Here is a 27,295-nt window from a genome sequence, read left to right on the forward strand (position 1 = left end):
TGAAAAAGTTGGCTTAAAGCTCAACATTCAGAAAATGAAGATCATGGCATCCAGTCCCACCACTTCATGGGAAATAGATGGGGAAACAGTGGACACAGTGTCAGACTTTATTTTTCCAGGGTCCAAAATCACTGCAGATGGTGACTGCAGCCATGAAATTAAAAGACGCTTACTCCTTGGAAGGAAAGTTACGACCAACCTAGATAGCATATTCAAAAGCAGAGACATTACTTTGCCAACAAAGGTCCGTCTAGTCAAGGCTGTGGTTTTTCCTGTGGTCATGTATGGATGTGAGAGTTGGACTGTGAAGAAGGCTGAGCGCTGAAGAATTGATGCTTTTGAACTGTGGTGTTGGAGAAGACTCTTGTGAATCCCTTGGACTGCAAGGAGATCCAACTAGTCCATTCTGAAGGAGATCAGCCCTGGGATTTCTTTGGAAGGAATGATGCTAAAGCTGAAACTCCAGTCCTTTGGCCACCTCATGCGAAGAGTTGACTCATTGGAAAAGACTCTGATGCTGGGAGGGATTGGGGGCAGGAGGAGAAGGGGACGATAGAGGATGAGATGGCTGGATGGCATCATTGACTCAATGAACGTGAGTCTTAGTGAACTCCAGGAGTTGGTGATGGATAGGGAGGCCTGGCATGCTGCGATTCATGGGGTCGCAAAGAGTTGGACATGACTGAGCGACTGATCTGATTTGAATATAATATATATATATATATTTAATAATTGAGGTTGAAATTTCTAAATCCTAAGTGGTAATATGAGTTTCTTATAAGGTTGGCCAAGTTACTTAATGTTATGGGGTCTCAGTTTCTTCATATGTAGAATGCAGATGATGGTATCTTGTCCTACCATTTAAGAGCACCACAGTGAAGGTCAAATACAAAAAATGCCTATGAAAGTGTTTCAGAACCTATAATGTAGTATGGTATCAGTTATTGTTAATGATATGCTTGCTGTCATTTTTGTTATCATTATTCATGTGAGGGCAAAGGCTATGTCTCATTATTCACTGCTGTACCTCCAGTGACTGGGAAAATGCCTGGAACATCATAGATACGAAATAAATGTTTGATGACTGAGAACAAAAATTGGTAAGCAAAAAATTGTATCTGTGACTGACATGGGATAGAAGAGACATGAAAGCTTATCCAACAACTTCCTAGTACATATTAAATGACCGGCTTAAAATGACACGGGATGGCAGAGTGTCAGTACAGGGGAAAGGCAAAGGCATAGTCAAGCTCAAAATCACAAGGGAACACCAGAGGCCCAGAAAGAATGTTTTATTTGTTTGTAACTGCCTTGGGAAAAACATGCCATAATATAATCATGTCACTTTTTGTTAGAGTCCCAAGGAACAGTGCATTTTCTAGCAGTACTCAGTTTTGTTTCATTAACTACTATTTCTAAACAGGAGGCCAACCAGAGGGGACTCAGAAGTCCTTTTGTCATGCAAATTTTGTTTCTAATGGTCCCTATTGTAAGAACTGGTCTTGTAAATAGAATGACTACCTACCTCTTTTCTTTAAAAGTTCTCAAAATTCTGTTACTGGTTGTAGCCAAAGGTGTGAATTCTGTTTAAGTTTTTCACAGGAAATTCTCTCCTTGAGTATGCATGTGGATCAGTCATTTCAGCAGCGTCCTGATACAACAGGGCTGAATTAGATCCACATTGTCAGATTATCGCTCTCGTTTTATGTGTGAGATATGTATGCTCAGCACTCCCCTAGCAAATAACAGCAGAGAACAATCATTCGGTAGCCAAGATTACAATGATAGAAATGATCAGATATTAATTTATCTTGGGATACATAATTTATATTATGTATCTTCATACAATAAACGTGTATTTTTGCTCATGGAATCTATAAAGTGGTTAGGTAATTCTGCTGATCTGAGCTGGTCTTGGTTGATCTCAGCTGGAATCACTGGAGTCTGTGATCAGCCGGCTGGTCACCTGGTAGCTGATTGAAGCCAGATGTTCATGGATGAGATTGCTCATCTTGACACTCTCATCCTTCAGCAGGATCCCATGCTTGTCATCGTGGTGAAGGCAGGGTTTCAAAAGAGCAAGCAGAAGCATGTAAGTCTTCTTCCAGGCCTTCACTCAGAGCTGGCACATCCACTTCTGCTGTATTTACTGGTTAAGCAAGTAACAAGGCCAGTAGGAATTCAAAGCCAGGGAAAACAGATTCCACCTCTACATCATAAGTCACGTCATAAGAGGTATGGAGACCTAGAAGAGAATAATTGGGGCCTTTTTTTTTTCTTTTTTAACAATAGGTCTACCATAATAAGGATGAGATTTTGCTAGGGATACCTTAGCGAGATTTGCTCTTGGAGTGTCCCCAACTAACCAAAGTGCTTTACCTCTTGAGTAGGAAGAAGAGAATTTCATTGGAATAGTGGGTAGATTGGCAACAGATACTGAACTTTATTTAAAAGGTTACAAAAGCAGGCACAGATCTAATTTTTCAGTGCTTTCTAGAGTTTGCCCAGGTCCAATAACATGGATTTCTGTGTCCTGGTTATTAATTTCTTTACATATTGTGCTCAGTCATTGAGTTGTCTCCAACTCTTTCTGACCCCATGGACTATAGCCCACCAGGCTCCTCTGTCCATGGGATTTCCCAGGCAAGAATACTGCAATGCGTTGCCACTTACTCCTCCAAGGGATCTTTCCGACCCAGAGATTGAACTGAACCTGCGTCTCCTGTGTGTCCTTCATTGGCAGGTAGGTTTCTTTGTCACTGAGCCACCGTATTGTATAGCTCATTTAATTCTTACACCTACCATATATGATATCATTATCCCTATTTTATGGATTAGGTAACTGAGGCTTAGGAAATTTAAAGGTTAGGAAGGTTTAACACGCTAATCAAGCTTTCTCAGCTGTAAATGGAGTGTGGATTCAAACCCAGGGCATTCTAACTTCAAGGCCAGTGGGAGATGCTAAACACTATGCTGTTTAGTCTTCCCAGATGAAGAAGCTCCCTCTTTCCCTGCAAATGGTATTGTTCATCCATTTCCCTGCAAATGGTATTGTACATCCATTGTACCCTAACCATCTCAAATTTAAAAAGTAGTAGAATCTCCATCTATGGTTAACATGAGAAAGCAGCTTCGTGTCATATCGCAAAACAAGTGTCAACAAACATTTTCTACAAAAGGTCAAATATTAAATATTTTAGGCTTGTGGGTCATTCGTCTCTGTTATGTATATGTAACTCTATATGTAAATGAATGAATGTGGCTGTGTGCCAACAAAACTTTGTTTATAAAATGGGTGGCCAGTTACAGAGAATTTGATTCAAAGCCAGGACTTAGCAAAAATGCACTCTGTTTCACCTGGATGAGAGAAGGAGTTTGGGAGAGAACGGATACAAGGACATGTATGGCTATGTCCCTTTGCTGTTCACCTGAAACTGCCACAACATTGTTAATCAGCTATATCCCAATATAAAATAAAAAGTTCAGAAAAAATTAAACAAGGTAAAAAAAATTAAATCAACAATACTTCAATTAAAAGAAGTGATCGTGATCAAACATGGGGGCAGTGAAATAGGATCCAGAAAGTCTGCTCTGTTTTGAGCTGTAAACAAAGATTTTCTATGTGCTCTACTCCTTCATCAGCTGTTTAATAAAACTAACGCTAGTTTCAGGATAGAGACGGGAAGAGATCTTTTACTAAGGAAACCAGATTTGTTTTATTTTGGTTTTTATCTCTTATCCCGGGAACTTAAGATCAAACAAGCAAGGTTTGCAAGCAATGAATTGATTGCCTTTACAACCTCATCAGAATGACAAGAAATATATCCATCTGTTTTTTTTTTTTAATTTTTTTATCCATCTGTTTGAGAGGGAAGTTTGCAGACCTCAACCCAAAAAATGCAAAGGAGCAATAGGCATTAATAAAATGTGAGCCCACATCCTTCTTTTCAAATATTCCACTCTCCCTATAAGTGTATCTGTATCAATCTATTCAAAGTCCATGTAACTCGCAGTGAAATTGTCTCTTAATGAAGTGATGCCCTTGAGAGCCAAACATCATTTGATGTTGACTTCATGACTACGGTTAGGTGTTAGAACATGGGGCATTCCTCTGATGGATTATTTGATTATATATTTTATGCCACTATTTCTCTAGAGCTTTAGAGACTCAAAGATACCTGCTATATACTTTATACATGTGTAGATTGTTATTTTATACGTTAAAAAATAGCCTTGTTATTTTATTTCTTAAAGTCTGTACTCATGAAGTGGAATAAAAAGTTCTCACTCATATAAAAAAATATACTTTGTTCCAAAGGCCAATTTGAAGTGTTCTCCAAATCCTCTCAAACATGATAAATATAATAATAATGAACATTATAATAATTCATATATGCTATTAATAAAATATAGTTAAAAATAAGGCAAAATCATGATTTTTCAGATAAATAAAAAACATACAGGTCAAAGATCTTATTTAACTCATTAATAATTAATGAAGGAAACAGTAAGAGATTAAAACCTTTTCAAAGGAGAATTCAAAGAACAAACACATATAACAGCAATCAGGAATGCTGAAATGAACTTACCAATGAATGAGAAAATAATATTTATAGGAAATGTAATGTTTGGAATCATCTCTTTTACATGTGTGCTAAGTCACTTCAGTTGTGTCCGACCGTTTGTGACCCTATAGACTGTAGCCCACAAGGCTCCTCTGTCTGGCAAGAATACTGAAGTGGGTGGCCATGCCCTACTCCAGGGGATCTTCCTGACCAAGGACTGAACCCACGTCTCTTATGTCTCTTGCTTTGGCAGGTGGGTTCTTTACCACTAGCCTCACCTGGGAAGCCCTCTCTTTTACATAGTGACAATCAATTGCACCTCCAACAGAGACGATTTATTGTCACGTCTACAGATAAGACTCTTTTGCATCAGTTTTCTACAACTTACAGAGTTGTAGGTAAAATTGCCCAAGGATCGTGAAAACACAAACACCTATATAATAAAATAACCCCAAAGGATCACCTAGACAACAACCATTGAGAAGATACCTAGTAATCTTCACCTATTCTGAGTTTTCCCTGATGATCTATTATACATTTTCTTAACACTGTGCTTTTTAAAAATTGAAGTAGAGTTGATTGACAATATTGTATGGTATTAGTTTCAGGTGTACAGCAAAGTGACTCAGTTATACATATATATAGACGTGTATTTACAATTTAATTCTTTCTCATTATAGGTTTATACAAGATATTGAATAGAGTTCCTGTGGTATACACAGTAAATCCTTGCTGTCTATGTATTTAAATGTGGTGGCGTGTATCTGTTAATCTCATACTCCTAATTTATCCCTCCTCTCCACAGTTTGTTTTCTATGTCTGTGAGTCTGTTTCTGTTTTGTAAATCAGTTCATTTGTATTATTTTTTAGATGCCACATATAAGTGATATAATATTTCTCTGTCTGACTTCACTCAGTATGATAACCTCTAGGTCCATTCACCTTGATGCAAATGGCAATGTTTCATTCTTTTTTTATGGCTGAGTTAATATTGCATTATATATATATATACACACACACATACATCTTCTTCATCCATTCCTATTGATGGACACTTAGGTTAGTTCCATGTTTTGGCTGTTGTAAATAATGCTGCCATGAACTTTGGGGTACATGTATCATTTTGAATTAGAATTTTGATCTTTTCTGGATATATTCCCAGGAATGGGATTGCTGGATCATATGGTAGCTCTATTTTTACTTTTTAAGGAATGTCCATATTGTTCTCCATAGTGGCTGCACCAATTTACATTCCTACCAGCAATGTAGAAGGGTTCCCCTTTATCCATACCATCTTCAGTATTTACTATTTGTAGACTTTTTAATGATAGTCATTCTGACTAATGTGAGGTGATACCTCATTGTAGTTATGATTGGCATTTCTTTAGTAATTAGTGATGTTGAACATCTTTTCTTGTGCCCATTGGCCATCCGTATGTCTTCTTTGGAGAAAGGTCTATTTAGGTCTCCTACTCATTTTTTGGTTGGGTTTTTTTTTTTTTACTTGAATTATATGAGCTGTTAGTATATTTTGGAAATTAATCCCTTGTCAGTGGCATCATTTGCAAATATCTTCTCCCAGTTTGTAGGTTGTCTTTTTGTTTTGTTTATGGTTTCCTTTGCTGTTTAACACTGTGTTTTAATCCAAAGTTTCCCAAAAGGTAGAAGATATAACACTGGTGATACTAAAGATAATTGTTTTGGGTAGCTTCCAGTCTTTTTTTTTTTTTTAATTTTTAATTGAAGGAGAATTGCTTTACAATGTTGTCTTGGTTTCTGCCGTTCAACATGAATCAGCCATAATATACATGTGTGCGTGTGTGCTTAATCGAAAAGTCATTCTGACAATTTGTGATCCCATGGAGCCTGCCAGGCTCCTCTGTTCATGAATTTTCTAGGCAACAATACTGGAATGGGTTGCCATTTCCTCTTCAAGGGATCTTCCAGACCCTAGGATAGAACCCACGACTCCTGCATTTCCTGCATTGCAGGCAGATTCTTTACCACTGAGCCACCAGGGAAGCTGTAAGTATACATATGTCTCCCTAAAGATGATTTTAAATGGTATGATAAATGTTTTTTCATCTTAATGATCATATGCTTATTTTATAATGGGTTGTAAAATTAAAATTAGTCAACTCATGATTTCATAGCTATTATTTTTTTTTTGAAATATGTACCAAAACAGATCACTCTGAAATTTCAGAACACTAGGTCAAGAGTCTAAAATCTTATAGAAAGAGAAAATGTTATTTACAAAGGAATAAGACTCAAACAAACATCAGACTTCTCATATACAACACTGGATGCTCAAAAAAAGGGGGAAATGCCTTTAGTTTGTAGTGAAAATTATGTGGAATAGAATTTTATTTCAATTCAAACTTTCCAATCAAGAGTGAGAGTAAAGTACAGTTATTCTCAGAAATTCAATAATTCAGAAAGTTTAATGCCCATGTAAATTCCAAGTAGCTTAAAAATGTACACATTTAAAAAAAAAATGTACTCACTTTGGACTTTCCTGGTTGCTCAGTGGATAGGAATCTGCCTGCCAATGCCAGGGACATGGGTTTGAAACCTGGTCTGGGAAGATTTCACATGCCACAGAGCAACTAAGCCTGAGCACCACAACTACTAAGCCATCATATTGCAACTCCTGAAGCCTGTGTACCTATAGCCTGTGCTCTTCATGACAAACCTGTGCACCTCAACAAAGAGTGGCCCCTGCTCGCTGCATCTAGAGAAAGCCCACACATCAACGAAGACCTAGCGCAACCACAAAACAAAAAAGGTACTCATTTTCAGTCAAGATGGGGTAACAAAACCCAGATTGACCCACTTCCCTGAAACAACTTTAAAAAATCAGATGAAATAGTGAATATATGAAATAATTATTTTTTAGATGTTAGGCATTAGATAATGAAGGACAGTGATCCCTGAGAGATGGGAAGCATAGCAAGGTGACTTCAACAATTATCCCAGTTCAGTTCCTGGAGAGAGTTTTCAGGCTGTAGTGCAGGAGGAGAACCCCAGCGGAAAGCAATGATCTTTGAGTGGAGCAGATGGAACTGGGAGTTGGAGAGATGAAGTTAAGAGAGAGGCCCAAACTGCTGGAGATTGCAGAACAAAGAACCAGAGAGGAGAAAACTTCTCAGAAAGATAGAACCCCCCCAAATGTCCAGAGGTGCCCCCGGAAGTATTCGACTGAGAGCTTACCAGCACATGCATTTGAGAAAACTATACTAGATCATGTAAAGAACCACCAGTAAGGAGCTCACTCAGTGCCACAAATAGTGCCAATGCCCACCAGCCAAACTGGAAAACATCACAGTTCATGGGATATTGGGTAGAGCATGCAGAAGGGTCTCATTTCAGTAGTGGTACAAAATTAGCCCTAGATTAGATGCTGTTCTGGTCCTTCCTCAGATCAGATCAGATCAGTCACTCAGTCGTGTCCGACTCTTTGTGACCCCATGAATCGCAGCACGCCAGGCCTCCCTATCCATCACCAACTCCCGGAGTTCACTCAGACTCACGTTCATTGAGTCAATGATGCCATCCAGCCATCTCATCCTCTATCGTCCCCTTCTCCTCCTGCCCCCAATCCCTCCCAGCATCAGAGTCTTTTCCAATGAGTCAACTCTTCGCATGAGGTGGCCAAAGGACTGGAGTTTCAGCTTTAGCATCATTCCTTCCAAAGAAATCCCAGGGCTGATCTCCTTCAGAATGGACTGGTTGGATCTCCTTGCAGTCCAAGGGACTCTCAAGAGTCTTCTCCAACACCACAGTTCAAAAGCATCAATTCTTCGGCGCTCAGCCTTCTTCACAGTCCAACTCTCACATCCATACATGACCACAGGAAAAACCATAGCCTTGACTAGACGGACCTTTGTTGGCAAAGTAATGTCTCTGCTTTTGAATATGCTATCTAGGTTGGTCGTAACTTTCCTTCCAAGGAGTAAGCGTCTTTTAATTTCATGGCTGCAGTCACCATCTGCAGTGATTTTGGACCCTGGAAAAATAAAGTCTGACACTGTGTCCACTGTTTCCCCATCTATTTCCCATGAAGTGGTGGGACTGGATGCCATGATCTTCATTTTCTGAATGTTGAGCTTTAAGCCAACTTTTTCACTCTCCACTTTCACTTTCATCAAGAGGCTTTTGAGTTCCTCTTCACTTTCTGCCATAAGGGTGGTGTCATCTGCATATCTGAGGTTATTGATATTTCTCCCGGCAATCTTGATTCCAGCTTGTGTTTCTTCCAGTCCAGCGTTTCTCATGATGTACTCTGCATGTAAGTTAAATAAACAGGGTGACAATGTACAGCCTTGACGAACTCCTTTTCCTATTTGGAACCAGTCTGTTGTTCCATGTCCAGTTCTAACCGTTGCTTCCGGACCTGCATACAGATTTCTCAAGAGGCAGGTCAGGTGGTCTGGTATTCCCATCTCTTTCAGAATTTTCCACAGTTTATTGTGATCCACACAGTCAAAGGCTTTGGCATAGTCAATAAAGCAGAAATAGATGTTTTTCTGGAACTCTCTTGCTTTTTCCATGATCCAGCGGATGTTGGCAATTTGATCTCTGTTTCCTCTGCCTTTTCTAAATCCAGCTTGAACATCAGGAAGTTCACAGTTCACATATTGCTGAAGCCCGGCTTGGAGAATTTTGAGCATTACTTTACTAGCGTGTGAGATGAGTGCAATTGTGCGGTAGTTTGAGCATTCTTTGGCATTGCCTTTCTTTGGGATTGGAATGAAAACTGACCTTTTCCAGTCCTGTGGCCACTGCTGAGTTTTCCAAATTTGCTGGCATATTGAGTGCAACACTTTCACAGCATCATCTTTCAGGATTTGGAATAGCTCAGCTGGAATTCCATCACCTCCACTATCTTTGTTCATAGTGATGCTTTCTAAGGCCCACTTGACTTCACATTCCAGGATGCCTGGCTCTAGGTCAGTGATCACACCATCGTGATTATCTGGGTCGTGAAGCTCTTTTTTGTACAGTTCTTCTGTGTATTCTTGCCATCTCTTCTTAATATCTTCTGCTTCTGTTAGGTCCATACCATTTCTGTCCTTTATTGAGCCCATCTTTGCATGAAATGTTCCTTTGGTATCTCTGATTTTCTTGAAGAGATCCCTAGTCTTTCCCATTCTGTTGTTTTCCTCTATTTCTTTGCATTGATCACTGAAGAAGGCTTTCTTATCTCTTCTTGCTATTCTTTGGAACTCTGCATTCAGATGTTTATATATCTGATATTGGGTAGAGCATGCAGAAGGGTCTCATTTCAGTAGTAGTACAAAATTAGCCCTAGATTAGATGCTGTTCTGGTCCTTCCTAATGAAGCTTAAATGCAAGCCCTGAAAGGATCAATCTTTTTTCCCGGTAACTTAGCTACATCCCAGGAGAAAGCTCAGGAATATTTATAGGAATATGAGAATACTCATAGCCAACAAAGTAAATGTCACAATGTCTGGCATATAATAAAAAAAAAGCTATCAGGCATGTGAAGAAGCAGGAAATTTCTAAAGAGAAAATTCAATCAATAGAAATTGGGAGAAAACTGATATGGATGATAGAAGACAATGACATTTAAATAGTTCTCATAACTGTACCACATATGTCCCAAAATCTAGCACAGTAGTTTTTAAGAGAGGGCTTATTTTTTTCCCCCAGCCAACATTTGGGAATGTCTGGAGGCAGTTCAATTATCACAAATGGAGGGTAGAGGTGCTACTGCCGTGCAGTGGGTAGAAGCTAGGGGATGCTGCTAAACATGCTGCAATGCATAGGACCACCCCTTAAACAAAGAATCGTCCAAACCCAAGTGTCAGTAGCGCCCAAGTTGATCTAGAGGAAAGGACCGATCCTGATCTAGAGGAAAGACAGAACGTGTTAAGTAGAAACACAGTAGATTTGCAAAAAGACACAAACTGAACTTCCAGAGATGAAAACTATGACATTGAATAGGATTAATTAACAGAATAGATACTGGGGGAAAATCAGGAGTGAGTTTGAAGACATGGTGATATAAACTATGCACAATGAACCCAGACAAAAATAAGTCTGGAGGAAGAAAAGGACCAGAGCATCAGTGAGCTGTGGGCTAACGTCGAGCAGCTTACCATATATGTAATTGGAGCCTTGATGGAAAGGTGAAGGGGGTGTGGTGACCGGAAAAAGAATTTGAAGAAATAAGAGCCAAAATTTTTCCAAATTTGATAAAAACTAGATCCAAGAAGTTCAACAAGCCCAAGCACAAGAAACACAAGGAAATCTATACCACGGTCACATCGTAATCAAATTCATTAAAACAAATTACAAAGGGAAAATATTAAAAGCAAACTAAAGGGATGGAAAAACACAAGTACAGAGGAACACAGATAATGACAGAACATTTCTTGTCAGAAAAAGTGTAAGCAAAAACACAAACCATCCGGTGGAGTAACATCTTTAAAGTACTAAAAAAACAAAGATTTAAAGATGCCAAGCCTAGAAATTCTAAAAAACAGGTTCTCAGGATAAAATACAGCTGAAAGAGGAACTGATTATGTCTGGAACTTCATTAGCTATAAAAACCCATAGAAAGCTGTCTGGCTCTTAGTGCTTTTGTGCTCTGTTCTAACGTATGGTTTTGCTTCTAATACTGATTGGAATGTTGCAGAGCAATTGCATGATTTACTCCAACCCATAAAGATAAATTCATTTCTTTTTTAAAATAAGCTTATTTATTTACTTATTTTTGCTGCACTGGATCTTCCTTGCTGTGTGAACTTTGCTCTAGTTGTGGCAAGTGGGGGCTACTTCCTAGCTGTGGTGTGCAGGCTTCTCATTGCAGTGGGTTCTCCTGTTGCAGAGCATGGGAACTGGGGCGCAGGCTTCAGTAGTTGTGGTTCCCAGGCTCTAGAGCACAGGCTTAATAGTTGTGGCGCTCAGCCTTTGTTGCTCCAAGGCAAGTGGAATCTTCCCAGATTAGGGACCAAACCAGTGTCTCCTGCATTGGCAGGCAGATTCCTTATCACTGAGCCACCAGGTAAGCCCATAAATTCATTTCTTAATCTATACAATTATTCTGGAAATTAGTAATATTTTGACCAAAAATGAGGATTCCCTTAAAAGTAACCACATGGTTTATATTTAGAGAGATATTAGGTTGATAACAGTCTTAATTAGATTCGAGTAGAATACTTGAATGGAGAAGGCAATGGCACCCCACTCCAGTACTCTTGCCTGGAAAATCCCACAGATGGAGGAGCCCGGAAGGCTGTAGTCCATGGGGTTGCTGAGGGTTGGACATGACTGAGTGACTTCCCTTTCACTTTTCACTTTCATGCATTGGAGAAGGAAATGGCAACCCACTCCAGTGTTCTTGCCTGGAGAATCCCAGGGACAGGGGAGCCTGGTGGGCTGCCATCTGTGGGGTCGCACAGAGTTGGACACGACTGACGCGACTTAGCAGCAGCAGCAGCAGCAGAATACTTGAAAATCTTTTTAATGAAGATGGAGAAGCTGGGTATATTATACTCTACAACCTGTTACAAACCTTTCAAATAAGTGAAAAATCCGAGATAGAAAATTAAGATTAACATTAATTATATTCCTTTGTGAGGCATGTTTTTATCTAAGCTATTTGCATTCTAGCACTTCATCTGAGATATATATATATATATTGCATAGTTGACAAATATTGTTAGCAGATAGCTGCTGTACTAATTTACATGTCTTTTGTTGGCTTGTTTGTTTTGGTTGTGTTGCTCGGCTTGTGAGATCTTAGTATCCTGGGCCCTCTGCAGTGAGAGTGTGGAGTCCTAACCACTGGACCACCGGGGAATTCCCTACATGGTTATTGTATGAGTGCGTTTTGATAGTTAATACTGCAATAAGAAACATGCACAAACCTCAGTGGCTCGAAGGTTTATTTCTCACTTGTGGAACGTGTCAGCTGTGGCTGTGCGCGCTGTGTGTTCATTTCAGGGTCCAAGCTGAAGAAGCAGGACCCGTTAAGGACACTCATTGTTGTAGATGGAAAAGAGTGTAATGGCTGAACTGTGCAATGGCACTTAAGCTTCTGTTTAGATGGTCAATCACACCTCACATTTCATTGGCCAAAGCAAATCACATGGCTAAATCCAATGTTAACAAAATAAGGAAGTATGTGCCTCCTATATGAGGGACTGCAAGTCACATGGAAATGTGTAGTATATATAACTCTCTTACAGGAGGTGTGGTGAATAGTTGAGAACATTAATGCAATCTTCTACCATTATTAAATGGGATGCATTCAGTGAAGAAACAATTCAACAGACTGTTCTGCTCTGATTATTCAAATAAGACCAACCTGATGGTTTATTTAATATCCTTTCAAATTTTATCACTGCATTTTCAATTTAAAAATCACGAAACTTCTAGTGAAATACAAACCATTGCTACCCAGTGCTATTGGGGTGTGGGTTTGTTTGTTTTGTCTATTTTTTTGGTGGAAATGTGGGGGAGAAAAGCCTCCTTAACAGGATCAATCACTAACCAGTTATGTCAAAGACAGTGACTCTCCTCTAATAACAGCAGTGTTGTAAAGCATTTCTTCCAATATATGGCTCACATGTTGTTGTTAAAATGTATGGCAGCCACCACCACTCACAGTTCCTATTACTGTCTGTAACTCTTCTGTCCTTTAAAATTTGTCCCCTACTCAAAATCTTTTCTTGAGAAGAGCTGTCATTGATTTTTCTCCAATATTCCATTGAGATGCCACACTGTTTGAAGCAAAGTGTCAGTGACTATCCTTCCAGCAATTGTTCTGGCTTGTAATCACCTGCACACCTTCACTTTGGCTCATCATATGGAAGCTAGCTTATCCTCCTGATGCCACACACATGTCCTGGGCAGGGTACTGTTTTTGAAGAGCTCTGCTACCATATGGTTTTTATAAATTTTCACTGTGATTCAAGAATTTTGGCATGGTGTTGAATTTTATATGTTTTGAGAGAGACTGAGCTCTGCCAGAATTTCAAAGACTTTAATTTTCTTCTGTAGCTTGATGCTACCATTTTTCAGTTTCCATTATGGTTTGATGGCCTTCCTGATATTATTGTTACATTTTCTTTATTAGTGCATGTAAGAGAATTATCCCCATCCCATGGCACGCTGCTGCCTTTAGAGAGAAAACTGTCATTTTTGGATGAGCTGAGAGATTCCAGATAATGGGAAGATCTGATAGTGTATGTAGGTAAAGGTAAGATTACTCACTGGATTTAGAACTTGCCTTTCATCTCTGCCAGGCACATGAGTAGGGAGTGTGAGGCTTCCAAAAAAAAAAAAAAAAAAACTAGCAACTGAGTGGAAGATGCAATAGGGAGGCATAAACTTTGAATTTGAAAAGTCAGAAATTCTTCTGTTTGCCCCTGGTGAGTTGCTGTCATAATAAGATGGAACTCATGCTATGAGGATTAAGATGAATGGAATTGCTAAAAAAGCAAATGTTTCTTAAAAGCCTTTGTAACTCACCAAAAAAAGGGCTTCAGAAATACTATAGGGGGCTGAGAAAAAGGTCAAGGTTAAAGGCCCCATCTTCACCAATGTGAAAGAGAGGACTAGTTGATCAGTACAGGATTCCTCCAAGGAATTTTGAAACCAGAGATGGAACTCTCCTACTTCAGTCTCTAGGCAATTAGGAAAAGGCAGAAAGCAAGAAGCAAAGTGGCTGATGCCACTGGTTAGGGCATTGGGTTCAGATCCTGTGAAAGGAACCAGCAAATGGTTCCTGGAAGAGACAAGAATTCTGTCAGGTCTGGTGTTGGTGCCTGCCCAGATCTTTCTCAGGACAGCACTCTGACTGCTAAGTGTCTACTTCACCAAGTATTGAATTCAGACTAGAGCAAAGCATGGAGGTGGGGGCTGTGTAGCCAAAGCTAATCTGGGGTTGAAAGATAGCTTCTTGGATAAGGATTTTGTGTTCTGTAAACTAAAACAAGGGAGGGGGCATCTGCCCCTTTCTCCATGGATGAGGAGTCGATACTCTTGTCAAAAGTCACGAAACTTATTAGAATACAGTTACCTGTGAGCAGAGTCACTGTGATTAAAGCCATGGATTTTCTTCTCTTCCCCACTTTTAAGTAGTGAGTTGATTTGGGTCTTTGTTCAAAGCATTCAGATATTTTGCTCCTTTTTGGTACTTCTCACTCATGCAGCAGAAGGTATCAGAGGAGCTAGGGCTGCCTCATTAGGGAAGGCTGGGTTATCTTTCTATTGTTTTTCATGAGATGCTCTAGTTCCTGGGTTAAGTCTTTTGTAGGGAAAGTGTGGTCTTGCTTGGCCCAGGTAAAACTCCCCATCTTTGTAAGCAGGTTAAGAAATTTCTCTTCTAGTGGCCAGAAGACAGATGTGCACTTCCAGACAGCGCCAGGGACGGTAGTGGATTTCCTGAGCAGCACCGCGGTGAAAAGCGCTTTGAAGTGAAAAGGTGGAAATAAAAAGTGGAAAATCTGGGCCTCGGATATTATGATGGATAACTGTGCCACCTGCAGGAACCACATGGTTCTTTGCATACAATGTCAAGCTAAGCAGTCATCTGGTACTTTTGAACAGAGAGCTGTTGCATGGGGAGTCTGTAACATGCTTTTCACTTCCCTTGCTTCTCTTATGGGCTCAGAGCACAGCAGGTGTGTTCATTGGACAGCAGAGACTGGGAATTCCAAAGGTATATGCACCAGGAAAAGAGAATTTTTTCATTAAGCTCAACTGTTTTGTTATGCATTTAATGACTTGCCCTCCTGTTACTTAATTATAAATTAGGTAGAACCATGTCTTCTCTGCTTTGTATTTTTTCAGTTTGCTATTCCTGCAGCCGTATTGTATTCCGTGTCAAATAAAATCCAGTAGGATTCTTTAAAAAGGAAAAAAGAAAAATTTCTCATGCCCCGGAAATTTCTATGAAGAACAGGATACACCAACTGGAACCCACTTCCAACCCTGCTTCATTCTATTGCTTGCTCCTGCTGCTGCTGCTGCTAAGTCGCTTCAGTCGTGTCCAACTCTGTGTGATCCCATAGACGGCAGCCCACCAGGCTCCCCTGTCCCTGGGATTCTCCAGGCAAGAACACTGGAGTGGGTTGCCATTTCCTTCTCCAATGCGTGAAAGTGAAGTCGCTCAGTCGTGTCCGACTCTTAGCGACCCCATGGACTGCAGCCCACCAGGCTCCTCCATCCATGGGATTTTCCAGGCAAGAGTACTGGAGTGGGGTGCCATTGCCTTCTCCAATTCTATTGCTTGGAGAGAATTAATTCACTCTCATGGACAACATAAAAAAAAAAAAAAACAAAAACGAGGCAGGATTTTCAGGGCTACCAAATGTGTTCAGTGGCATTCAGACTCCAGGTCTACAAATGCTTGGCTTTCATTTGTTTCAAATGTTTGCTACTGGGTGGTGGAATTATAGAAAACATATTAGATAAACCTTGCTCTACAGGTGTTTTACATATAGAAGTCTTTCATGTGTAAAACTGGTAAGAAAGCTGGTCTACATCCCTTCTTATTCCAGTGGGCATTTTATTTTCAAGAATAATGAAAATATGTTGTCCCCTGCATATTTCCTATTTCTGCTGTTATTAATATAAAGATTGTATCCAGGAAGCATGTGATTCCAGAAAATCCATCTGATGGTGGGTAAATACTACAAATTAATTTGGCTGAATTTCTCTAGAAGTTGTAACCAACTATCCTGTCCCCTCTGAAGTGCTGTGCAAGAGGGCAATTTGCTGCTGGCCTTCTGCAGCTTATTTTATCGTAGAGGAAAGGACCGATTGGCACCATGTAAATCACTAAAGTATTTAGGCTTTCCCTCAAGGAACAAGGCTATGTTGGCCAGAAGGTGACCCATAAATCATAATGGGGGCAAAAAAGGGTGGTAAGGTTAGCAGTACAAAACGGACTTTCCTTTCAGGCTTTCAGACTCAGTGGCCAGACATAGTAAGGTAGTATATCACCATGAGGGACTAACTTCTAGGCTCTTTGGATGTGCCTCCATCAGGAGTCCATCACCTTGTACTAAGACACATGAGACCAGATGGTAACCTTAGAATTCAGCTGCTCACCAGAAATGGTTTGGCTGACTTGATGGCCTTGTTTGTTGGGAGCAGAAAGAGAGGAATGCGAGGATGAATTGAGAGCATTCCCAGGAGTTTGGAGGAAGGTCATGAATTGGGAACATTTGCCTCTTTCTGATTCTTTACCAGGGAGGGAAAAAACAGGGAGGGAACACAACATAAAATTGGATTAAAGATTTACTGAGCCTGGCCCCACCCATAAGAGAAAGACCCAGTTTCCCCCTCAGTCAGGCTCTCCTGTCAGAGAGCTTCAGTAAGCTTCCATAAGCCTCTTATCCTTATCCATCAGAGGGCACACAGAATAAAAACCTCAATCACAGAAAACTAACCAAACTGATCACATGGACCACAGCCTTGTTTAACTCAATGAAACTATGAAACATGCCATGTAGGGCCACCCAAGATGGAGAGGTCATGGTGGAGAGTTCTTACAAAATGTGGTCCACTGGTGAAGGGAATGGCAAACCACTTCAGTATTCTTGCCTTGAAAACCCCATGAACAATATGAAAAGGCTGAAAGATAGGACACTGAAAGATGAACTCCCCAGGTTGGTAAGTGCCCAATATGCTACTGGAGATCAGTGGAGAAATAACTCCAGAAAGAATAAAGGGATAGAGCCAAAGCAAAAACAATACCCAGTTGTGGATGTGACAGGTGATGGAAGTAAAGTCCAGTGCTGTAAAGAACAATATCGCATAGGAACCTGGAATGTTAGGTCCATGAATCAAAGCAAATTGGAAGTGGTCAAACAGGAGATGGCAGAGTGAACGTCGACATTCTAGGAATCAGCGAACTAAAATGGATTGGAATGGGTGAATTTAACTCAGATGACCATTATATCTACTACTGTGGGCAAGAATCCCTTAGAAGAAATGGAGTAGCCATTATAGTAAACAAAAGAGTCCAAAATGCAGTACTTGGATGCAATCTCAAAAACAACAGAATGATCTCTGTTTATTTCCAAGGCAAACCATTCAATATCACAGTAATCCAAGTCTATGCCCTAACCAGTAATGCTGAAGAAGCTGAACAGTTCTATGAAGACCTAAAAGACCTTCTAGAACTAACACCCAAAAAAGATGTCCTTTTCATTATAGGGGACTAGAATGCAAAAGTAGGAAGTCAAGAGATACCTGGACTAACAGGCAAACTTGGCCTTGGAGTACAAAATGAAGCAGGGCAAATGCTAACAGAGTTTTGCCAAGAGAACGCACTGGTCATAGCAAACACCCTCTTTCAACAACATAAGAGAAGACTCTACACATGGATATCACCAGATGGTCAATACCAAAATCAGATTGATTATAGTCTTTGCAGCCAAAGATGGAGAAGCTCTATACAGTCAGCAAAAACAATACCGGAAACAGACTGTGGCTCAGATCATGAACTCCTTATTGCCAAATTCAGATTTAAATTGAAGAAAGTATGGAAAACCACTAGACCATTCAGGTATGACCTAAATCAAATCCCTTATGATTATACAGTGGAAGTGACAAATAGATTCAAGGGATTAGACCTGATAGAGTGCCTGATGAACTATGGACAGAGGGTTCATGACATTGTATAAGAGGCAGTGATCAAGACCATTCTGAAGAAAAAGAAATGCAAAAATGCAAAATGGCTGTCTGAGGAGGCCTTACGAATAGCTGAGAAAAGAAGAGAAGTGAAAGGCAAAGGAGAAAAGAAAAGATATACCCATTTGGATGCAGAGTTCCAAAGAATAGCAAGGAGAGATAAGAAAGCCTGACTCAGTGATCAATGCCAAGAAATAGAGGCAAAAATAGAAAGGGAAAGACGAGATCTCTTCAAGAAAATTAGAGATACCAAGGGAACATTTCATGCAAAGATGGGCACAATAAAGGACAGAAATGGTAGGGACCTAACAGGAGCAGAAGATATTAAGAAGAGGTGGCAAGAATACACAGAAGAACTATACAAAAAAGATCTTCATGGCCCAGATAATCACGATGGTGTGATCACTCACCTAGAGCCAGACATCGTGGAATGTGAAGTCAAGTGGGCCTTAGGATGCATCACTATGAACAAAGCTAGTGGAAGTGATGGAATCCCAGTTGAGCTATTTCAAATCCTGAAAGTGCTGCACTCAATATGCCAGCAAATTTGGAAAACTCAGCAGTGGCCACAGGACTGGAAAAGGTCAGTTTTCATTCCAATACCAAAGAAAGGCAATGCCAAAGAATGCTCAAACTACCGCACAATTACGCTCACCTCACATGCTAGCAAAGTAATGCTCAAAATTCTGCAAGCCAGGCTTCAACAGTACGTGAACCATGAACTTCCAGATGTTCAAGCTGGATTTAGAAAAGGTAGAGGAACCAGAGATCAAATTGCCAACATCCGTTGGATCATAGAAAAAGCAAGAGAAATCCAGAAAAATATATACTTCTGCTTTATTGACTATGCTAACGCCTTTGACTGTGTGGATCAAAACAAACTGTGGAAAATTCTTCAAGAGATAGGAATGCCAGACCACATTACTTGTCTCCTGTGAAACCTGTATGCAGGTCAAGAAGCAACACTTAGAACTGGACATGGAACAACAGACTGGTTCCAAATCAGGAAAGGAGTATATCAAGGCTGTATATTGTCACCCTGCTTATTTAACTTATGTGCAGAGTACATCATGTGAAATGCCAGGCTGGATGGCACAAGCTGGAATTAAGATTGTTTGGAGAAATATCAATAACCTCAGGTATGCACATGATACCACTCTTATGGCAGAAAGTGAAGAAGAACTAAAGAGCCTCTTGATGAAAGTGAAAGAGGAGAATGAAAAAGTTGACTTAAAACTTAACATTCAGAAAACTAAGATCATGACATCCAGTCCTTCATGCAAATAGATGAGGAAACAATAGAAACAGTGAGGGACTTTATTTTTTCAGGCTTCAAGATCACTGCAGACGGTGACTCCCGCCATGAAATTAAAAGACGCTTGCTCCTTGGTAGAAGAGCTATGACCAACCTAGACAGCATATTAAGAAGCAGAGACATTACTTTGCCAACAAAGATCTGTCTAGTCAATGCTATGGTTTTTCCAGTAGTCATGTATGGATGTGAGAGTTAGACTATAAAGAAAGCTGAGCACCAAAGAATTGATGCTTTTGAACTGTGGTGTCAGAGAAGACTCTTGAGAGTCCCTTGGACTGTAAGGAGATCCAACCAGTCAATCCTAAGAGAAATCAGTCCTGAATATTCATTGGAGGGACTGATGCTGAAGCTGAAACTCCAATACTTTGGCTACCAGATGTGAAGAACTGACTCATTGGAAAAGACCTTGATTCTAGGAAAGATTGAAGGTGGGAGAAGGAGATGACAGAAGATGAGATGGCTGGACGGCATCACAGACTGGATGGACATGAGTTTGAGTAAGCTCTGGGAGTTGGTGATGGACAGGGAAGCCTGGCATGCTGCAGTCCATGGGGTCACAAAGAGTTGGACACAACAGAGCGACTGAACTGAACTGAAACTAAGTTCTGATCAGAACTTAGTGAATTATTAAACTAAAAAGTTTAACTGAAATATATTTCAACATTCAATGCTATTGTGGCATCATTACACTCTAGATTCAGAATGAGTGTTTCTTTTCCCAGGATTACTTGCTTTGAGTGATAACTGGAACTCAGTATTATGTAGATGAGCCAGCAACTATGTCAATACTTATAATTCCACATATATTTACTGAATATGTAGTATTTGAAAAGATGAACTAAATAATGGATGTCATTGCGAAAGAAATTAAGGTCTAAATATAAAAATATTCTGATGAGATGTCAAAACTTTAATGTCCAGCATCCAGATGTTTACAAATAGAAATTTTACAAGAGTATTATCTTCATTGGACAATATGAATATGGCCTTCAAGTATTGATTTATACCCAATTCCCAATTCTACTGTATTTTCCCAGGTTTAAACAATCACCCTCATTTGATACAAATTAAAAATCTACTTTATTAATCTTAATAAAGTATTTCAGTTCTCATAATACTCTGTTTCATAAAGACATGTCATTTATTTATTCTTTTTTAAAAAGTGCATAAAGAATTCAGAAAGAAAAGTCAAAGAAAAAATCATAAAATTCACCCTTCTAAAGTGTAGAGCTCAGTGGGTTTTAGTATATTCATAAGATTATGTGATTATCACATTACATAATTACAGAACATTTTTATGACTCCAAAAAAAGAAACCCTGTACCCATTAGCATTAACTTCCCATTCTCCTATGTCCTCAGGGATGAGAACCACTAATAACCACTAATCTACTTTCTGTCCCCATGAATTCGCCTATTCTGAACATTTCATGTAAATGGAGCTATATAATATGTAGCCTTTTGTTTCTGGTTTCTTTAACTTGGCATAATGTTTTCAAGATCTGTGCATGTTTTAGCATGAATCACTTACTTCATTCCTTTTAATGGCCGAATAATATTCCATTGTATGGATATACCTCATTGTGTTTATCCATTCACTTGAGTTGTTCTCAGTTTTTGGCTATTATGAATGATGCTGCTATTAACATTTGTGTACAAATTTTTGTGTGAAAATATGTTTTCAGTTCTTTCAGATGTACACTTAGGAGTGGAGTTATTAGGTCATGTAATAACTCTATGTTTATTCCAGAAATTGCCAGACTGCTTTTCAAAGTGGTCGCACTACTTTATATTCCCATCATCAATGTATGATGGTCATAATTTCTCCACGTCTTTGCCAACACTGTCCATCTTTTTCATTGTAGCCATCCTAGTGAGTATGAAGTGATCTCTCATTGTCTTGATATACATTCCCTTTGGAGAAATGTCCATTGAAGTCTTTTGCTCATTTTTAATTGGGCTGTCTTTTTATTATTAAGTTGTAAGAATTCTTTATATATTCTGGATACTAGACCACTATCAGATAAATGATTTGTAAATATTTTCTCCTCTTTTGTGGGCTTTTTTCTTTCTTGATAGTGTCCTTTGAAGCACTCCAATTTTTCATTTTAGTAAAGCCTAATTTATCTATTTTTTTCCTTTGGCTGTTTGTTCTTTATGTGACACATTTAAGAAACCAATTCCTAACCCAAGTTCATGAAGACTAACTCCTATGTTTTCTTCTAAGTGTTTTATAGTTTAAGCTCTTGCATTTAGGGCTTTGATCCATCGTAAACTAGGTTTTGAATATCATGTGAGATAGGGACCCAACTCATTATTTTGCATGTGGATGTCTATTCCATTTTCTAGGCATTTTGGGTTCTATTTTATTTATTTATTTTTTTAAATTCTTTTTAATTTATCAGACTTGGTTTATCACCAGCATTTATAAAACCAGACCTAGGCAAAGAACTAGGTCTGGAGACACAAGCATGGTCTTAATATAGCAAATGTTTAGCCTGCCCTGATTATTACAAAATCAGAACAGCGAGAATATTCAGAGGGGTTCTATTTTAAAATATGGAAAGTATTGATAAAGGAATTGGTACAATTCTAATGAAATGTATTAACATTACACAGAGAACTCAAAATTTCTAAATTCTAGGTTTATGTCCAAATTACATTGGTTTTCATCTAAAGGAGGCCACTAGATTTCTTTTGTTAACCTTTGAAATTATTTGTGCATCATAGATTTGTAAAACTCTCTGAAATATCAGCTCTGTATATGTGCTGGTAGTTTCTCATAGGGTGTTTTCAAAGCTCAAGCTGCTTGAATTCATTTTGAATTCTTCAGTTGGTAATGAGTATTCTGAACATGAAGCAAAGATAGTTTTTAACCAATAGTGAGCAGTTTATTTTATTTTCTTATTTTAGCATTATTTTCTCTCCATAGTTTTACAGCAATGATTGGAAAGTTGATATTTTTAACCTTACCCTCTTATTTCTTGGCATTTATTGACTTGGTTTTAGTCAGCTGTAGTTGTGAAATTTGAATTCTGTTCTCCTCCACTTATAATACTCCTTTGCCTACTTGTATGAAGTATGAAAGTATTTTATTCAGAAATGGTCAATGAAATTACTTATCCCAGTAGACACAAAAATAACTCAAATGAGTAAAGTTTGGCTTCATCTACCTCATTTTTGAAATTAGTGTAATTTCCAACATCCCCAGTCAAGGAAATATTGGTTGCTTTTGAAAACGGTATGGGAAAAAAGTAGCAGATATAGCAATGGACCTATATTCCTCAGACATTCAGACCTAAGGCTGTTCCCCAACCTGGCTTCTGTGGAACTGCCATTCTAACAAGCAGGTGCTGTAAGCAAGAATGTGAATTATTAATGCACTATAGCTTTGTCACCAACAGACCACAAAAATCTATTTTAAAAATTCTTTTACATACATAGTACAGATTCTGCTGTGGCACTGTGTGCTCTAAAAGCTGCAGATACATTTTAGAAAACACTGATGAAGCCATTACTGTTCTGTCCATTTGTTCATAGTATATATCATTATTCAAGAAATTTAAGAACCATAATGATGGAAAATCACACAGAAAGAAAAGAAGAGGAACATGGACTCTGTCAGAAACAAGGGCTACATTTTTATTCAAGAGGTCCCTAATGATGGAAAATCACAGTGAAAAGCAGAGGCAAAACCAGGATTCCATAAAGGACCTGACACACACCAGTGGTACAAGTAGGAGAACAGTCATAGCAGACGCGTAAAAATAAAGAAAAACAAAATTAACGAGAGACAAGCTGTACTGGGGCTGACATTCAAAACAGCAACAAATCACAGCGAATTCTGAAGATTAATTTCAAAGAATCTTCTGAAATAAGCAAGGAGACAGACAGCATCAATATTAATGAAGCTGAAATAGAACTCCAAAAGAGCCGCAGCATAAAATGGCACATGAATGTTTTGTTTTTAAATGGATTGTAGATTGGATCACAGGACCATCAGGAAAATGAAGGGACATTCACAAGAACATCATAACAGGGCCAGCTGTGTGATAAGCAATTACAACATCAGTGCTAAAATCTCCTATGTAAAAGAAAAACATCAGTAGTGAAATAAAAGAAAATGTCAACAGTCTGCAGATGAGGTAAAAGAAAGTGAAGAATAGATTTTATTGAGCCTCAATAGCCTTCACTGTGTCAATATCGAATGTCTTTGATAAAACAGACAATAAGCATTCGAAGAAAGATCAGAATTTGATTCCGTCTTGTAATGCACTCAATTTCCCTTCAGCTTGTCAGCTAAGCAGCCCTGGAATCAGCCCAAAGCTTCCACTGCTTAAACCACTTGCCCGGTTGCAAACTAAATGCTTTTGGAAGCTGTATAGCTTTGACAGGCTTCTAGAGTCTACAGATGTCTCAGGCATCTATAGATCAAATTTTAAAGGAAATAGTTTAGGTGTGTTAATAGCAGTGGAATGCTATAGTCCACATTTTTATAAATAAAGGATTTGTTATTAAAAGGCAAGTTGTCAATTATTATCTCCCAGTTGGTTTCATGGATTGCTGCCCTGCTGATGGACAGGTCCAGGGGCTGTGTCTCAATGGAGTTGTGGCAATTCCACTTGGCATTTCCATTGCTATGTGGTACCACAGAGGGAGAAAATAACACCCACTTCAAGCTTTTTCTCTCTTCCTATAGCTCTACAACATTTATGATTGCAGGTTGTTAAGCTATTTTAACCACTAGCTGAGCCAAAGCCTGTTTGCAGGGGACGGAAGAGTATGGGGTGGGGGGCAGAATTTACTTCCTATCCACAGTTAGAAAAGTAAGTCATGTCTGGCATAAAACGGCCTCTGTAGGGTTGGGTTCTTTGCCAATCTCCTCCTAAAAAATGAATGGGAAGTTGTGGGCATTTCTGGAGAATTTATACCAAGGGGCCGTTTCACATAACTTGACCCTCTGTACTACCACAAAGAAATATCAGCACTGTAGTAATTTAAAGATAAGTCCATAGATTCTCTGGTATTCTTCCCTTAAGGAGCTGGCACTTAATTCTCCTCTCTTTGATAGTAAGCTGGACTTAGTGACTAACGGAATATGATGATACGGGGCATGATGTTGGAGACTAGGTTATTAAAGGCATTGAGGTTTTCTCCTTGCTCTTTCTTGAATGATTCACTTAGGGGAAAGCAGTGGCCGTGTCATGGGGTAATCTCAAGAGGGCACTCAGGCAATCCTGTGGAGAGGCCCATTGGTTGAGGAACTGAGCTGCCAAACAGCAGCCAACAGGAGCCAAAGGAGGTCACTTGTCGAGAACCATGTGGGCCAGCCATCTTCTGGTCCCAGTCGGCCTTCAGGTGGCTGTAGCCGGGCCTGACATCTTGAGTGCAACCATGTGAGAGTCCCCGAGATGGAATCCCTCAGCTGAACCTCTTCCAAATTTCTGACCCACAGAAACTGTGAGGTAATAAATATTCATTGTTTAAGCTGCTAAGTTAGGGGGTGATTTTTTTTTTTTTTTTGACCATGCCATACCGCTTACAAGAATCTTAGGTCAGGTTTAATCCTGACCAGGGATTAAACCTAGGCCTTGGCAATGAAAGCCTGGAATCCTATCCACTAGGTCACCAAGGAACTCCCTGGGGGTGACCTTCTATGTGGCAATAGATAATTAATACAAGCCCCTGCCATTTATTTATGGTATTTATGTCCTAGGCTCTGTTTGCCAGACACAAACTTCTTATAAGGTAATGAGAGTCTTTAAAGAGGCCCAAGATTGCTAATTTCAATATGTGTATGAATCAGCCTGTTAGGAATGCTATTTTCTGTGGCACATTCCCTAACATGGGACCTATGAATCTGTATTTTAACTAGCTTCCCAGGTAATTCTGATGCAGTTGTCTAGAACACACTATTTGAGTAATATTGCTTCAAGCCTTTATCCTTTTCTTCAGCAAATGCACATCTTTTAAATAAGACCCTCTGGGCATGTTGTTTCTTTTAAAAAACAATTATTACATTATTATTTTAAAAATACTACCCAAAGACTGTAGTGAAGTTTTTGCAAAGGGCAGGAGATAGTGTACTCTGATGAGAAGGTATTTTTGGAGACCAAGGATTTCTCAAACCAGATCCTTTAGAAGTCTGTCTTATTTGTTTGGGTAGGATACTTGCACTACCCAAGGAATTTTGGGTAATTCTACAGGCAAAAGCCTATGCCTCATTTTGCTCACAAGTTTATCTAATTTTTAGGAGGTAAAGACAGAACCATCTCACAGGACCAGAGAGTTGCCAGCATGGTAGATCTGAGGGTCCCCAAAGGCCTTTCCCCAGTAGAAATCTCCTTCAGGCTCATAGAATAGGATAGAGTCATTCTCTTATCTCAACCATCTATATATTTGGTGTATTTTTAAAAAATGCTTCCAATTATAATTGGAAGATGTCATCAATTATAAGATACACTTTGATTTCTGAGATATTAAAATGAAAAAAATATGCATCTTAGAATAGATGAAATAATAATTTTATGGTTGACGAGAGTGGTATCAACAACTTATCATTGGTTGGGAGAGTCTAGTTAATGAAATTGTTTCTCACCTAAAGATTTGATAGAAAGCAACATTGAAATTTTAAACTATCATTGAAATTATTATATTAGTTTGTGCTTAAAATCATAGCGACAAAAACAACTGCATGTGTGCTAAATCGCTTGAGTTGTGTCCCTATGGACAGTAGCCTGCCAGGCTCCTCTGTCCATCGATTTTCCAGGCAAGAATACTGGAACCCACTAGGCTCCTCTGTCCACAGAATTCTCCAGGTAAGAATACTGGACTAGGTTGCCATTTCTTCTTCCAGAGGATCTTTCTGACCCACGGATTGAACCAGCATCTCTTACATCTCCTGCATTGATAGGCAGGTTCTTTTCCGCTACTGCCACCTGGGAACCCCAACAAAAATGATTCCTAGTACTTGATTCTTATGATCTTGCAGTGTAACTGGAACTTAATCAGAACAATCACAATGCTTATATACAAAAAATTTGTTTTCTTAAAAGATGAGTTTTTAATTCATTTATTCGTGGTCTCTGATGTCACTGGGTCCTCAATGGTGCTAGTAAGGATCTGGCAAATGTTTGGGGTATCACTGCTGAGGGGAGGGTAGAAAAGGAATGGTTTTGTAGCCTAAAGATATAATTGTCATTAATAGGAGATGATCTAGAATATGATTCTTTAATGAGATCTTCCTACTATACCTTCCTGTACTCTTTTCTTACTGTTCTACCTCTCATTCTCAGAGGAAATGGGCATCATCACACCACTTCCTCAATGTCTCGGCTACACCCTTTCAGCCTCCAGTTCTAGAGGAAGAGGTGACCACCTTGTCCTTGTGTAAGGCCATTCCTTCCATTTGTGCCCCAGACTATTCTCTTCTGATTTCTCAAAGAAATTCACTTAAACTATGACTGCTTTTTCCTATTCTCAGCTTTAACCAACACATCTCTACCGGTTCCTTCCCATCCATTCACATTTAAGCATCCTCAAGGGTGTCTCATTTTATAAGTCCTGTGAAATAAATACCAAGTAGTAAATTGAGTGAAATTATGAAACCCCGGCAGAGCTTAGATGAAAGATCCTAACTCCTTCAACTGCCGAAAGCATCTTCTCAGAGAGCCCCTGTGCCCCAGATGCTAACTATTCATTCCTTCAGAACAAAGGGTTAAGCACCTTCCAGGGTTGTG

The 27,295-nt window shown here is 39.3% G+C and overlaps 1 long non-coding RNA gene and 1 other non-coding gene across 3 annotated transcripts; one reads left to right on the forward strand and one right to left on the reverse strand.

Moving 5' to 3' along the window:
• The first annotated feature begins 1,876 nt into the window (after positions 1–1,876).
• On the forward strand, positions 1,877–24,057 carry LOC129647696 (uncharacterized). Of its 2 annotated transcripts, none has more exons than XR_008712444.1 (4): positions 1,877–2,235; positions 2,610–2,743; positions 6,439–6,590; positions 23,097–24,057. It is a non-coding gene; the product is annotated as an uncharacterized LOC129647696 (long non-coding RNA). The 2 variants fall into 2 exon arrangements; XR_008712445.1 differs by having other exon boundaries at positions 1,877–2,092; positions 6,464–6,590.
• On the reverse strand, positions 21,967–22,098 carry LOC129648078 (small nucleolar RNA SNORA72). The gene has a single exon (XR_008712673.1). It is a non-coding gene; the product is annotated as a small nucleolar RNA SNORA72 (small nucleolar RNA).
• Positions 24,058–27,295: the final 3,238 nt, after the last annotated feature.

This window comes from Bubalus kerabau, chromosome 3 (genome assembly GCF_029407905.1).
Source record: "Bubalus kerabau isolate K-KA32 ecotype Philippines breed swamp buffalo chromosome 3, PCC_UOA_SB_1v2, whole genome shotgun sequence".
Lineage (NCBI taxonomy): Eukaryota > Metazoa > Chordata > Mammalia > Artiodactyla > Bovidae > Bubalus > Bubalus kerabau.